At 41.7% G+C, this 16,259-nt stretch overlaps 1 protein-coding gene across 2 annotated transcripts in view; it reads right to left on the reverse strand.

Moving 5' to 3' along the window:
* Positions 1–16,259, reverse strand: part of TUT7 (terminal uridylyl transferase 7) — a 3,176,298-nt gene that overhangs the window by 1,962,529 nt on the left and 1,197,510 nt on the right. The window lies entirely within an intron of this gene.

Consider the following 16,259-nt stretch of genomic DNA (forward strand, 5'->3'; position numbering starts at 1 on the left):
AAGAGGATTACTGGCCTCAAACAGATGCCCTACGCAGACCATCTAAAAAAACTCCAGCTTTACTCCGTCGCATATCGCCTACACAGAGGTAGGTCGGATCGGACCAATGAGGTGTTGACTTCAGGTGTGGAACACCGGTCACTCATACTGGTAATGACCAGATCTAGGATATTGTTGCCCCTGGTGGGGGTGTGGATAAGTTGATCCAGGGCACTGGAGTTTATGAATTCCAGAAAGCGTTGAGCGAAGGAGTTGGCACATGAGTAGTTTTCCCAGTTAATGGTGGGGTAGTTGAAATCGCCCCTTATTAGGGTGTTTGGTTGAACCCTAACATTTTCCAGTACATCAAGAAAACAGGAGTGGGAATCCTGGGGCATGGTGGGTGATCTGTAGCAAGCTACAATTTGGATTGCAGTTTTGCCCAGAGTTAGTTGCACTTGGATAACCTCGGCTGCATTATGCTGAGCAACTAGCCTGGAGGTGTGGATATCCTTAATGACTATAGCCACACCTCCGCCTTTGGTGTTCTGGTCCAGGTTACATGGCCGAAAAGCGTGGTATGAGTTATAGCCTGGTAGTGCAGGGGTGCTCTCTGGAGCCTTGAACCAGGTCTCAGTCACTGCACAGATATCAATGTTCTCCATTTTAAGGAGTGCCTTTTGAGATTTAGACTTCTAGCACTGAGTAGCATCACCCTCAGTATTTGCTTGCCTGTTCCTGTTACGGTGGTGAATTTGTCATTTGTACCTTGCCTAAAAAAGGCACTATAGGAGCAGCAAGAACCTTAGCCAGTATCTGGAATCCCAGGGGTGACAGGTGCAGGCTATCTCTGGCAAATTATTGTTGTCTGTAAACCATGTCATCCCAGGCAGACACACTGGATCCCTTTAGAATGGCACCAGAAGCTTAGCCAATTGTTAAAGTCAATCATTTTGTCCTTGTACTGTGGCATCATTCTGGGTGATGGCAGAATGCTACTCAGGGCTAGGGTCATACCTGCCTGTGCTACAAGATCGGAGAACTCTTCCATGTCTCTTTTCATGTAGTCCAGGGAGGTACGTCTCAGGTCATTCACACCAACATGGACAATGACAAGAGTCATATTTGTACTTGTTGCGAAGTGACCAGAGTGCGTGGGTTATGTGGCGGATCCTGGCACCCGACAGGCAGCTGACAGTAACCTTCTCCTTATTTAGCCTGGTGAGTGGGACATCAGTGTGCCTGACTATAGAGTCGCCTATGACTAGTGTGTTGGGTATGTTGTTTTGCTTTATTGGCTGTGGTTGAGTGGCACACTGAGTCTGCAGGCTATGTGTCATTTGGGTTGTGTTGGGGGGTGGAGGTTGCTTGCATTTCTGCTTTGGAGGTCTCTGTTGCTTGAGCAGATTATTATTGAGAGCCTGCACAAATGTTTTTGTGTTTCTATGTGTGGATTTTGGTGGTGTAGATTTAGTGAGAATATGTGATGAGTGTGGTGTAAGTGTTTACCTTCTCCTCTTGACTGTCAAGTTCAGTATTGATTGGAGAGAGCTTTACCTCCAGTTTGGCTAGATAAGTGCATCTCTCACAGGTTGTAGTGTTGGGTGGTAGGAGGAGAGGGTTGTCTGTGTACATGAGGCAATTTCTACATTGCCCCAAGATGCCCAGATTCATCAGATAGACAGGAGAGAACACTGGGTGCTGACCCTTGGACATGCCTGAATAAAAAAAAACTATTTTCCTCTAGATAAGTGAGGAAAGTGAGTACAAGAGCTGTTTTTTTCTCTAAGCAAGTGAGGAAAGTAAGTACCAAAACTGTTTTCCTCTAGTTAATGAGGAAGGTTGAGTGCTGTAGTAATTAGCAGGTTATTTAGTGCTTACAAGTTCTGAACAAGTGCTGATCACGAATACGCAAATTCAAGTGCTAAAAGTAAGAATCTGTATCTGAACTAAACTAGTTACAGGAAAGGGGGAAAACAAGTGCAAATGTGGGCTTTTAAATCAGAAAGTTGAGAGAGAGATGGAAAAACTGCCCAAACGGCCATTAACTACAATTTCTGGGCCAGAACCACTCCTTATGTGGTAGATAGGTTACCTAGTGCTTACCACTCCCACTGATAAGCTACAAGGCTTCCCTCCAACACAGAAAGCTTGGGGGGGGCTCAGAAGCTTACATACAGTCCTGGATACAGCAAATCTGAATCTGGACTACACTACTTACAGGAAAGGTATTTTTATAGATACATATATATATATATATATATATATATATATATATATATATATATATATATGTATTATATATATATATATATATATATATATATATATATATATATATATATATAGCAGTCAAAACAATTCAAATGCAGTGCAAGCTAGCACACTTGAGTATATAGCAATGTTAGACCAAACAGTTTAAAAAATGCAATTAAATTAAAAATGACTAAAAACAATGCAGGAGTCAATTAGGTAGAATGAGGTAAAGGATGGGACTGGGGGGAGTGTCCCAGATCAAATCTACAGTGGGGGCGGGCTGATACTGCTCTTTAAGCAAAGCTTAAGGTGTCTGAGGAGACTGACTACCATAGAGCAGGAAGGGAGATCTAGATTCATGGATATTTGCTTTCTCTACCTGGTGATTTCTCCTTTCAACAATCCCAAAACTGAAATCTGAAAAGATGGATGCTGGTGTCGGGACCAGAAAGACTTCAGATACCACTGTATCTTTCTCATGTGGAGCCTTGGAAGAAGTATTCATTAGAATCATGGGTGCCATGGGACCCAGAAAACTGAGATACTCCCTTGCAGTGGGACTGAACTTGGAGTGAAAAGTCCCTGGAATAGATCTAAATATAAACCTATTTTTTCTTGTGGAAGAAAAGCTCTTTGTACTGAGGTGTCTAGTAGATCCTGTGTGAAAGAATCAAAAAAGACTTAAATGTTCTCATAGAATCCCAGATTGTCTAGGGGAACTCTCACACAAGTGAGAGATTTCTGACAATTTGAAAGACTCTGCAAAGAAAAGTAAGTTAAATAAAATATGGAATAACAGACACCATGTAGCCTGCAATGGGCTATGACAGGAGCTAGACTCTGTAAATACTCTTGGAGCAGTGGACAGCCTAAATGGTACGTCAAAGAACTGATAATGTGATCCAGACATACAAGACACACAAAACCTTAAGAAACACCTTCAATCTGGATTAATAGGAATGTGAGAATGTGCATTTTTCAAATACAAGATTACTAAACACTCAAATGAAGAAGGCATAACAGGTTGTGAACAGAAACCATTTTGAACTTGGACACCGTCACAAACTGGTTTAGGAAAGAAAGATCCAGAAAGTACAGTTGTGTACACTTACAATAAATGTAGATGTTTGAGTGTATTCACTGTTGCGGTCATTACATTTGGGTAATCTGCTGGCAGGTTGCCCTCAGTCGGACTGAATTCCAAAGTCTTGGGTCCTGCGTCAGTTGCTGTCTCCTCTTCCATGACGTCAGGTCATCAGGGGTATAAAACAAGCAGCCGATGCCATTTTCTTTAGTTTTTCTTGCCCAAGATGTCAGGTACCCCCAAAAAGGTAGCAAAAAAAAAAAATATATATATATATATATATATATACACATACACAAGCATCAATATAAACTTTAGCTTCATCTACAAGCAAATACACCACATAGGTTGTAGAAGATAGATAAGGAAAGATAAACTCCAGAATGAAAGGGGGATGGCGGGCGGGTAACCTGGACTGCAACAGTGAATACACTCAAACATCTACATTTACGGTAAGTGTACACAACTGTACTATGTTCTTCGTGTTTCACTGTTGCAGTCATTACATTTGGGTAGAATCCCAAAGCTATGGTTGGGAGGCTGGAGCTAAACAGCATTAGGTGCAGCTATAAGGCACTGCAGAACTGCAGTGGCAAAGCCTGCCCTGGATTTAGAGTAGAGAGGCAAATGATAATGCTTTGTAAAGGTGTGAACAGAACTCCAAGTAGCAGCCTCTAAAATGTCTTTGGTTGGTACTCCTCTGAGAAAAGCTGTTGAAGTACGTGCAGCTCTGGTGGAATGAGACCTAATGCCCTTGGGCACAGGATTGCCATGGTGTAAATAGCAGAAACGAATGCAGTGGCTTATCCACTTTGAAATAGTCTGCTTTGAAATAGCCTTTCCTTCTGATCCTGCAGCATATGTCACTAGTAATTGCTCAGTTTTTCTTAGAGCTTTAGTTCTGCTCAAGTAGAATCTTAGCTGCCTGTGCATGTCCAAGGAATGTAGAATTCTTTCCTCCTTGTTTTGCGGATTTGGATAAAAGGTTGGCAGATGAATAGTTTGATTAAGAGCCACACTGGAAACCACCTTAGGCAGAAATGTTGGATTTGTCCTCAGAGACACCCTTGTCTGGGTAAAATATGATAAAAGGCTCCACAGCCATGAGGGCCTGTAGCTCTGAGACTCTTCTTGCTGAAGTAATTGCTAGCAGCAGAGCTGTTTTCATAGGTTCATAGGTTCATACTAGGCTATCTGCCCTAGGACATTTATAAGCCTAGCCAGAATGTGTTTGGCTTTCACCACCCATTTTAAATTTATTTTGCTATGCCCTTTTTCGAGGTTAGTATACTGTGCCTCTGTCTAACAGTGACGCAGAAGTGATACCCTGGGTAAACCTACGATCTCCCATCCACTCATCAAGATTCCTCTTGAAGAAAGTCAATAGGGACTCTGCCTAACCTGGACTGGGATTTTATTCCAGAGTGAAGGGAGCCTCTGAGTTATGAATCTGTCCCTCCAGCATGTCCTATTTATTTCAGTGTTGAGGTTCAAGTCTCTCGAGCGCGTAGCTCGATGGGATTTGGATTTTCTGAGGTGCAGCATGTCCATTAATTCCGGGTTGGACATGGCTTTATACGTCAGGCACAGATTGCCTCTGAACAGGCAGTATGCCAGTGAGTAGAGCTGGAGTTTCTTTAACCGGGCAGCATATGGCATCTGTTTGAGCCCTTTGATCCTCTTGGTGAGGTACTTTTGGGGTCTTTCCAGTTGCTGCAGGTGTCTGGTAAGGTACATCCCAAAAGGGGCATTGTACTCAATTATGGGCCTGATGAGGGATGAGTAAAGAGGCACGATGACCTCCCCTGATCTAGATATGAATCCCTTCATGATTAGGTGGGCTATATAAAATGTTTTTCTAACCACTTTGGCCACGTGGTTGTCAAATGAGAGATTGCTATCAACTTGGGTCCCCAGGTCCCTAATTACTTCTTCTGTACTTAATGGATTACCACCTATGTGGTAATTTGTGGGCACTGTTTTTGCCAAAAGGGATGACTATACACTTTTTGGCATTTAGCTTGAGGCCATGGCTCTGGCACCAGTTGTCTGTTTCTATGAGGCCCTTTTGGAGGATGCTTGTGTCAGCTGGAGAGTCGATTATGGCACCCAGTTTGCAGTCATCTGCGAACTTGGTCAGCCACAGTCCTTCCGTGTTGGCCTGTACCTCGAGAAATATATACCGAACAAGAGAAGTCCCAGGACTGAGCCTTGTGGGACACCACTTGTAACTGGTTTGGAGTCTGACATGGCTCCAGCAATTCTAACCATGTGGGTTCTGTCCTTGAGCCAGTTTGCAATCCATCTAGTGACATAGGGGTTTATATTTAAGCTGGTGAGCTTATCTATAATGCTCGAGTGGGGTATTGTATCGAAGGCTTTTGTGAGGTCCAGGTAGGCTGTGTGGATCACCTTCCCCTCGTCAATGGCCTTGGTGACTGTTTCAAAGAAACCAACCAGGTTTAAGAGGCAGGATCTGCCCTTAACAAAGCCGAACTGGGTAGGATCCAGTGTCTGTAGGTCCCCAATATCTTTATTTATGAGGTCCATGATGATCCTTTCCATAGCTTTGCAGACCAAGCTAGTCAGGCTTATGGGGCGATAGTTTCCAGGATCCGTTGAGGCACCACCTTTATGGAGAGGGACCACTGTTGCTGTACGCCACTCTTTGGGCACATATCCTGTAGTAAGGCTGAGATTGAACAGTAGTTTTATGTTTGGGTTTAGCTCTTCTTGGAGTTCATGTAGGACGCAGCCCGGGACACCGTCTGGTCCCATTGATGCTGTGTTTTTTGCTTTGGAGAAGGCGGCTCTTACCTGAGCATCTGAGATGTCAGGGGGGCAGCACTCTGCTGGGATAGATATTTGCCCTTTTGGTGGGGAGGGGGGGGGGAGTTTGCACTGAACCTGTCAGGTAGGATGTTGGCAATGTGTGGGTTCAGTGTATTTTTTTGTCATTTTGGACTAATTCTGAGCATATCTGGGAATTACCACCCAGGTTCCTAACATAACTAAAGAAAGCCTTGTGATTATCCTTTGTGTCCTGTGCAATTTTTCTCTCGAAGCTTGCCTTAGACAATTTTATGAGTGCCCGTAGTTTTTTGCTAATACTGATCAGTGATGCCTTCTCCCTTTTTGGGATTTTGCTCTATCATTTAGTAGCTTCCTCCTTCTATTGTATAGTTTGTTTATGGCTGGGGTCCACCAGACAGGATGTCTGCCTTTGGAGGATTGGATCTTGGTTTTATTTGGGATCGCATGATCCATGCATTCCTGAAGGTGTTCATAGAATGCGTTTATAAAGGATCCTACGGTCTGGGCCGTATTTTCCACCGGCCCGGGGGCTTTGAAGGATTCCACCTCGGTTTTGAGGAGTGTTTCAATGATAAAAACTTTGTATCAGCAGTAGCAGCTGGTTCAAATGGAGGCAGGGTGAGCTTTTCCAACCCGTAACTGAGGTCCCATGCAGGTATTGGTGATCTTCTAGGAGGCCTCACATTTTTGGCTCCTCTAAGATACTGCTTTAGTAAAGGATGAGAAAAGATTGGTGGCTCTGTATTGTAATGAGCCGAAATGGCAGAGGCATGGATTTTAATTCATGAGAAAGATGGGCCTTTGTCAAGCATCTCAGTCAAGTATTGTAATATCTGAGGAATATGTGGATCTGCTGTATCAGTTCCTTGTGCTTGATTCCAAGCACAGACTCTCTTCCATTTGTCAGCATAAGATCTTCTAGTACTAGGCCTTCTGGCTTCCAAAATGACATCCATAACAGCTTTACTGAGAGGTGTTGTTTGTATAACTACATGATCAGCCATGCTGCCAGGTTCAGTGTCTGGAGTTGATTGTGCAGGATCTGATTGTTTTGCTGGGAGAGTAGTTGAGGTCTTTGTGGTAAGACCAAAGCTGGGTATTGAGACAAGTTCCTTAGGAGTGGGTACCAATATTGGCGGGGCCAGTCCGGGGCAATCAGTATCATCTTTGGTTTCTCATGTCTGACTTTTAGGAGGACCTTGGGAAGAAGAGGCAGTGGAGGAAAGGCGTAAACTGACAGGTTTTTCCAACTGAAGGATATGGCGTCAACTTTCCATGCTTGTCTGTGATAAGTCCTTGTGCATAATTTTTTCAATTGATAATTTTGAGGGAAGGCAAATAGATCTATGTCTGGGCTCCCCCATTTCGTTGTTATCATGCTGAAGACTTGTGGATGCAGTGTCCACTCGTGAGGATCCATAAGGTTTCTGTTTAAATCGTCTGCCAGAGTATTTTGCTTTCCTGGCAGGAATTGAGCTTGAAGATGTATTTCGTAAGTCAAAGCTGTGTCCCACAGTGCCATGGCTAATCTGCAAAGGGGGTATGAGTGCGTGCTCCCCTGCTTGTTTATATACCACATGACTGTGGTGTTGTCCGTCTTTATCAGTAGTTGTCCTGGATGAAGTAAGTCCTTGAAGGTTGTCAGGGCATTTTGAACAGTTAGCATCTCTTTCTGGTTGATATGCAGATGCATTTGTTTTGGGGTCCATATGCCCTGAATGCATCTTCCCACCATGTGGACCCCCCAGGCATAATCTGATGCGTCTGTTGTCAAGGTTTGGCTAGCAGGGGGTAGAGTGAAGGCCCTTCCCATGTTTTGGTGACATGCCTTTGCCCACCATAGAAACTCCTGTTGCAGGCAGGGAATGAGAGGAATCATTGTTTCCAGACTGTGACAATGTTGACTCCATAAACTTTTTAGGTACCATTGACGTTTCCTCATATGCAGTCTTGCATATGGAATCAGTAGGATGCAGGATGCCATGAAGCCCAAAGCCTGCAGAATTTGTCATGCAGATAATCGGGCTTTTGTTGCCATCAGTTTGAAGTAAGTAGTCAGTTGCCTTTGCTTGTCTGGCATGAGGTAAGCCATCTGGGCAGTTGTATTCAAGCTTGCACCCAGGAATGGTATCTTTGGAGAGGGTATCAGTTGTGATTTCTTTTCGTTTATTGTGTACCCTAGGCATGTTAAAAGACTTTTCACAAACGCCAGGTGTTGAAGAAGAATGCCCTTGTTCTCTGCTTGAATGAGACAGTCGTCCAAGTAAGGATATATCTGAATACTTCTTTGTCTGCAAAATGCAATTACTGGTGCCAGGCACTTTGTAAAGACCCTGGGTACAGTAGATAAGCCAAAGGGCAGTGCAGAGAATTGTTAATGCATTAAGCCAGCCTTGAATCTGAGGTATCTTCTGCACGATTGCCTTATTGGGACACGCAGGTATGCCTCTTTTAGGTCTAATGTCACCAGCCAAACATTCTTGCTCAGCATGGGCAGAAGCTGCTGCAAAGTCAACATTTTGAATTTTGGAATGTCCAGGTATGTGTTCAAAATCGATAAATCCAGTACTGGCCACCAGGCCTTGTCCTTTCTGGGTACCAAGAACAGTCTTGAGTAAAAACCTTGTCCTTTTTCCTGTTCTGGTACTGGTTGAATGGCCCCCATATCGATGAGGGACATAACCTGTTTTTGTGCCTCTGCCCATTGATTTTTTGGCAGATCTGGCCGTTTGCCATTGGCAGAGTACGGAAATGGAATCTGTATTCCTGTGATACTATGTTTAGGACCCACTTGTCCTGGGTTATTAACTGCCAATTTTGAGCAAAAAGCTAATTTTCCCCCTAAGGGTGCTGCCAAAAGATAAGTGCATGGTGAAGGCAGAGGGAAGGCATTGGGGCTGTTTTCTGTAATTTTGCGCTTTATCTCCTCCAGATTTGGAGGTAGAAGCGCCCCATTGCTATGACCTGTATGAATCTTGGGCCTGGTATCTGAAACCTTTGGGCGTCTGGATTTGCCCCTTTGAGCTCTGACACAAGAAAGGACCAATTTTTTGTAGGCCAGTGCCTACTGAATCTTGGTGGCTGCACTTGTAAGAAGTCTTTTACAGTTTGCATAGACTTAGCTATGTCTTCCATTTTCTTTAAAACCTCTTCTGCCTTAATACCAAACAGAGTATCATGCTGTAAAGGTGCAGCTAGTAATTTAGCTTTAACATGATCAGGCAAATTTTGTTCCTTTAGCCAGGCATGCCTCCTAATCACAGATCCAGTAACTGCGGCCCTGCAGGAGGCCTCTAAAGAATCAAAACCACATTGCAAAGTATGCTTTCCAACCTGTTCAGCTGCATGCAATAATTTCTGCAATTCTTTATTTTCTGCACATTCAGAAATCAACATAATTTTCTGTTTCAGCAATCCCATAACATGTTGTTGATACTTGAGCATATGAAACTGGTAGTTTAAGTCCATAATTGCCAATGTTGCAGATGTATAAACCTATTTTGCCCATCTATCCAGTGCCCTAGAATCTCTGTCAGAGGGGATAGGATTTTTTGCTGTTGAGGCCTTAACTCCCTTTGGACCCTGTGAAATAGTTTCAGGATCAGCAGCAGGGTTTCTAAATAAAAATTTGTGAGACTTAGGGACCCTGTAATATCTGTCTGGCTTGCTGGGGGCCGGAGGTAAGGAGTCAGGGGTCAAGCTTGACTCCGAAAACACATCATCCACAATGTCTAAAACAGAATCTCCAAAGCACTAACACAATAAAATCCAAAAAGGTACAGGACGGCAACACACGAGTCCTCAGCTGGAACAGGAATCCTTTATTACAGAAATGATAACACACAGGATACGAAACAACCAAAAGCAAGTAATGCAATAGCAGAGTTAAGCGCTTTCATCTGCAATAAGCAGACTACATCAGAACTGCTATAATCCATCTTCCCATTGCATTTATACATCTCCTTTGGCGCCAAAACTTTTTAAATAATTAAAGCTGTATAACACTATATAATACAATATCCAACTTCTTATCTTATAAACCTGTAAAGTTGTGCAAAGGTTGCTATAGTTACACTAAAAACACAATTAATCTAACTACATATAAATATATGTTATATTTGTAATAAAATATATAATAATAAATAATTAATATTGTATATAATAATAATAATAATGATGATATAGTAAATGGCAAATTCTCACAGATGCAGTAAGAACACCTGGTATTAATGATTTTATAAGCATCAAGCCTTTTCTTATATCCCCTTAGATTTTTAAAATACTTGGAATATATCACTCAGTTAGTTTTTATGCATTACTACTCTCTTTTATATATATAAATGTATATTTTATACATTTATATATATATATATACATGTGTTTTTGAACCAATTCCTAATCATCATCATATATATATAAAATTTTTAACACGATGTTCAAACCTTTATGGAATATATTATTATTCATAATTTTTACATTTTTTACATTTTTATTCATTATTGTATATGCTTATTAGTATATTGTATTTTATTGTAACAAGATGTTGATATAACACTGATTTTACTATATCATCATTATTATTATATACAATATTAATTATTTATTATTATATATTTTATTACAAATATAACATATATTTATATGTAGTTAGATTAATTGTGTTTTTAGTATAACTATAGCAACCTTTGCACAACTTTACAGGTTTATAAGATAAGAAGTTGGATATTGTATTATATAGTGTTATACAGCTTTAATTATTTAAAAAGTTTTGGCGCCAAAGGAGATGCATAAATGCAATGGGAAGATGGATTATAGCAGTTCTGATGAAGTCTGCTTATTGCAGATGAAAGCGCTTAACTCTGCTATTGCATTACTTGCTTTTGGTTGTATCGTATCCTGTGTGTTATCATTTCTGTAATAAAGGATTCCTGTTCCAGCTGAGGACTCGTGTGTTGCCGTCCTGTACCTTTTTGGATTTTAATGTCTAAAACAGGGGGTATGCTAAAGGCCTGTGCTGAGGGGGAAGAAGGAAATCCCTGAGCCTCTTTTTTGATTCTGAGAAATTTGACTCTCCCAGTGAAAATGCTCCCTCAAAGTATGCAAGGTTTCTCCAAAAGAATAATCCTCAGGAGGAGATGCAGATGGTATAGACTCCTCTGCATCAGAATCCTCAAAGGGAGGCATAGATAATTCCTGATCAGAAGAGGAATCAGAAGAAATAGAAACCTGATCTGAAGATTCATAATCAGTGTCTTGCCTAGGCCTCTTATCTGGAGGGGGATGGGAACTCCTGATCAAGGTAATAAGGTCTTCAGCCATTTTGATCATCAGTTTTTTAGGCATAGAGGCCTGTGCATGTGGCTCATGTGTCAGTTTTTTAGTCTTAGAAGCTGCTTTTGTCTTTGGTTTTGCAGCTGTCGGTTTGATATAAAAATGTTGAGGCCTGAATACACCCTCAGAAGCTGGTGCCTGCTCAGCGGCTCAGGACCCCATCCGAGGGAGATACATCCATGAGTCCAATACTTTGAGTATCTCACGGCATGCCGGACGCCACATGGGTGTCGGTAGAGGCCTGCGGCTCGAAAGTAGTGGGTATCAGGGGCTGCAAAAGCGCCTCACTGAGTACCGGCAAACCAGCAACTGGCTTAGGAGAAGCTTTGTCTTCGGTTTTGGACCTCGACTGTCTCTCTCTCTGTCCTTTTCTTTGCGTTTTTTAATGTACTCTGGTAATCGGATTGCTATCCAATGACATTTCTGGGTAGTTAAATCTGTTTCCAAAATACTTTGGGGCAAAACTATACAGACGCTTAATAGTGCGTTGGTTAAATCTAGCACAAAAGCGACAGCCAGGCACGTTGTGATCAGGGCCTAGGCAAGGAACACAGTTATAAATGGAAATCCTTATGAGGTACTTGCTTCCCACAAGTAATACAATTAACTTTTTCTGACATTGGAATGGAGCAAGAAAAAAGTTTCTCCAATGGGGTACTTAGCTTTAGTGAAGACTTCGGTTCTGAAACTCGAATATTTCAGGAGTCGGCCGACCGGCACTTGCGAAATGCTTCTGCTTCGGGCATCGCGCGGCAAGAAAGACCGAAGAAAATGGCATCAGCTGCTTGTTTTATACCCCTGATGTTATGGAAGAGGAGACAGCTACCAACGCAGGACCCAAGACTTTGAAATTCAGGCCAACTGAGGGCAACCTGCCAGAAGATTACCCAAATGTAATGACTGCAACAGTGAAACACGAAGAATATCTGGTCACTGGGCATTCTCTTTATTTTGCACTAAAAACATTCTTGAATAAAATCTCTTTTCCAGCTGGGAAGGAGGAACTACTACTTTTACCCCCCACCCCAAGACAGCATGTGTTATAAGACAAGAAGAAACAGAAGAGTCTGGTATAGCAATGTGGAGGAATCCCATAGGAGGAGGAATTTCTTCCCACTTCCATTTCTATCCTTGCTGAATCAGCCTCAGAATCCATTTGTCTGAAACAATCTGTTGCTAGAGTGAAATGGAGATTCGGACTTTCTAGAAGGGATAAGGGACAGTAGAGGGGGTGGGGGTAGCATATTTCCCCTTGTACAGTCATTCTTCCCTGACTGCCCTTTGTTCTGGGGGTGTTATCTTTTTGCAACCTCATTGTCATCGCTTTTTAAACATCTGTTTAACAGCATTCTGCTGAGACTATTTATTTTGTTTCTTGCCACAACAGGGTGAGGGAACAGAAAATGCCCTGGGCAATTTTGAGACTGAAGGCTGAAAAGTCTGAGAGATTCCCTGAATCAGCTTACCCCTCTCATTACATTTTAATAACCTCTACAGTAGAGTCCAAAATTAAATCTCTATCAAAAGAAGAATTCAAAATCTCATTTTTACATCCATGCAAACCTCATCACATTAACGGTGGCAACAGCCCTAAATGCAGTATCTACATAGTCAAAAACGCACTTGAATGTAACCTGAGAAATGGAAGAAACTAAACCACACAAAGTGGACTTTTCCTCACAAGAGGAAACTGCAGACAAAACATTCCTCATATTTTTTTCAAACTAGTCAGAATAAATGTTAACATATGACCCTGACAATTTAAAATTCTAAAAAAATCAAAGTTGCAGAAACATATATTTTTTGCCCCATACTTTCCCATCTTTGTCTAAAGGAGAAGGATTACAATTAAATTGTTTGGCAGCAGCTGGATTAACTAAAGCTACAGCTGCTTGTTCAGGTCTGGGATGAGTGTAGAGAAACTTGAAAGACTGAGGAACTTTGCACATTCCATCTGCATCCTTAAGTGCAGCAGGATGGCTGTTAGGAAAACTACAGGTTGTGATATAATCATCCTCCATTGCTGGCAACACGTGGGGGGGGGGGGGTGAAGGTTCTGAGTATTACAGTTGTAACAACTCACGTTATTTTTGGAGGAACTGAGGCACTTCAATGTTTTCCTACTGAAACCACTGACACATTCTATAAATGGTCCCAGGGAGATTCATATACCATGCTCACCTCAGAATTTGAATCAGAACTTCAAGGAGAAAAACATGCATCTGTCCCATCATATTCAAAGTCTTAACCTACTTCAGGAAAAGATAAATCACTTTTTCTTTTCCAAGAAGCTATCTTATAAGAAAGGTCATAGCCTGTATAAGACCCTGAGCCAATTCCAATAAATTACTCCTGTCCAGGGGAACTTCTGGAAGAGAAGATAAATGTTTAGTTTCCTGTTTCATTCTGACAGAAAAGTTGAGGCAAACAGCTTTATTAATGGCAACAACAGCTTCCTCATGGACGGGTGCAACATTCTGGCTAACCATGGACACCTTCCTTGTTACTTCTCCCAAGGGTAACAAAAGTGTCTTGCCCTTGCCCACTAAGGGGACCCCAACAGCCACAGAGGACATGGCAATCCCCTGGTCCATAATGGCTGTTTGGACAACACAGAGGCATCCAATGAAAAAGACAAATGGTCTAAGAAACCAGCTTTGGCCACAACAGTGTCTCGTACCTTTGGCTGAGGCATATTACTAGCCTGTTGTGGTAGCAAAGGCTGTTTAATTAACTTTTCTTTCTGCAGCTGAGAGATGGTCTGACGGAGGGACCAGTAGTTTGTCTCATGATCAAGCCAAAAATGGTGCTTCTTTCCCAGAGAAGCTAAGCAGCAAAAGTCGATAAAATTAGAAAGAAGCTAAAAGTAATGTTTTCCCTGTAAAAAAACACAGTAAAAATCACTTTAGTACACTTTCCCAGCCCCCAAATTAAAATGAATACAGTTTTGCCGCAGGTAACACTTTATAACAACCTTTAAACTATTACGGTAAAATGTGCTTTCCCATTAAAAAGTACAAATAAGTAGGAAAACAGTCAATAAAATACTTTTCTAGCTTAAAAGTAATTTCCTAAATAGGAAAGTAACTTTAAACAACAAAAAAAATAATGTGGAAGGTTTTTCTCCAATCGGAACTTAACTGCAGACCATCAATCCTTGAGTGAGTTTCTTGGAGATGGGGGTGACAAAGTCCCCTTGCCGAACAGATGGAAACAACCTAGTTTTGATGGAAGAGACTAAGATCCAGAAAATAAACGGACTTATCACACCAGTGAAGCATGATGGATGGGCAAGGGTGCAACGGTCCAACCAGCACTTTGTATACAGTCAATACATGAGATTGCTATAAGGAATTTTCAAAACTGGGAATGTTAAACACCATCTAAGATGCATTAACAAGTCTATGACCAATGTACTGCCCACAAAGTCTGATGCTGGAAAAAATGGCCTGATGGCAGTAGCTTGCCAGCATAAAACTGACAACCTGTTTGCAATGAACAGACAAAAAACAACTTCATGACTGGTGTGGCAGGCTGAGCTGCAAAATCTATCCACCCACCCCTTAAAAAAGAATGGTTGGTCAGTACGTCACTACAGAGATTTTCTTGGGTAAACAGGTGCCATTTTTATGGGATATCACAGCAGAATGCTCACCCAGATCAAACCTGTTGTTCCACAGGCTCACACACTACCAGTGCGTATGCATGTGTGTGTGTCTGTGCGCACACACTTTATAACTAGAAAACAGGCTAATGGAGAACATGGGCTTACATCTTTAAATAATAGCAAGTTACTTAGGGGTATGTGGTTTTATAGAGAGTCAATATGAATGTAGATCCATGGAGGTCGTACCACATCTGCCATGTTTTGTTCTTACTTAATGGCCATCCACACACTCCAAAAGGGTCTACCACAGATGGGAACATTAATGAAACAAAAGCTTAGACAACTAGACCAAATATAGATGAAGCTACCATTTCTCCCGGGCCAGTAGTCTCAAATTTGTTCAGGATAGATAGGGTCTCTAATGACACTCATTCTTCATTAAATATTTAATTATCATTTTCCTAGGATTTCCTTTATTTATGTATGTATGTCTTATGTTAGACTCATGCAATCCGTCTTTTTTTTTCTCACTAAGCTTGTAGACTGTTCTCCAGGAGAGGAGAGGCAGGCATAATTTTTCAGTGTTGAGGAGTTTTTATTCTCTGAAAAGGGTATTAGATTATGAGCCACATGAAACAGTGTTTTCTTAATAAAACTTTTACTGTGTTCGTAAAATGCAAACTGATTATCTTCATCCATACAAAGCACACGTTGGTAACGTTTTCTTCAAGGAACAAAAGAAGAGAACGAAAATCACAACATTAAGAATAAGCCACATGCTAGCAATAACAGAATGGTACCTAAAAGAGAGAAAGACCAAAACTGGGCTACTTATCAATCTATGAAGCTGCCAGGAACAAACTATGGACTCAGGTTTATGAACAACTATTTTTCTTCTGGCAAAAAAAGAAAAACTGAGAATGACATGGGGTGCTCTGTTCTTTACAAATAGCCATCCTAATGGCATCCCCAATGCAGGGAAGACAGCAGCTCGACTCTGGGGGGTGCCACTGTAATAAGGCTGGAAGACCAACCACTGAAAAGCCCTTCTATATCTATGAAACTATAGCACTTGTAACTGTGCTGGCACATACATGTGCCCTCAATGTAGTGGCATGATGTTTCTACAATCAGGTGCTGAAAAAAGTTAAGAAGCCAAGTAGGTACAAGCTGAAGAAATCCCTCTAA

The sequence above is a fragment of the Protopterus annectens genome, chromosome 2.part2 (genome assembly GCF_019279795.1).
Source record: "Protopterus annectens isolate FY-2018-M chromosome 2.part2, PAN1.0, whole genome shotgun sequence".
NCBI lineage: Eukaryota > Metazoa > Chordata > Ceratodontiformes > Protopteridae > Protopterus > Protopterus annectens.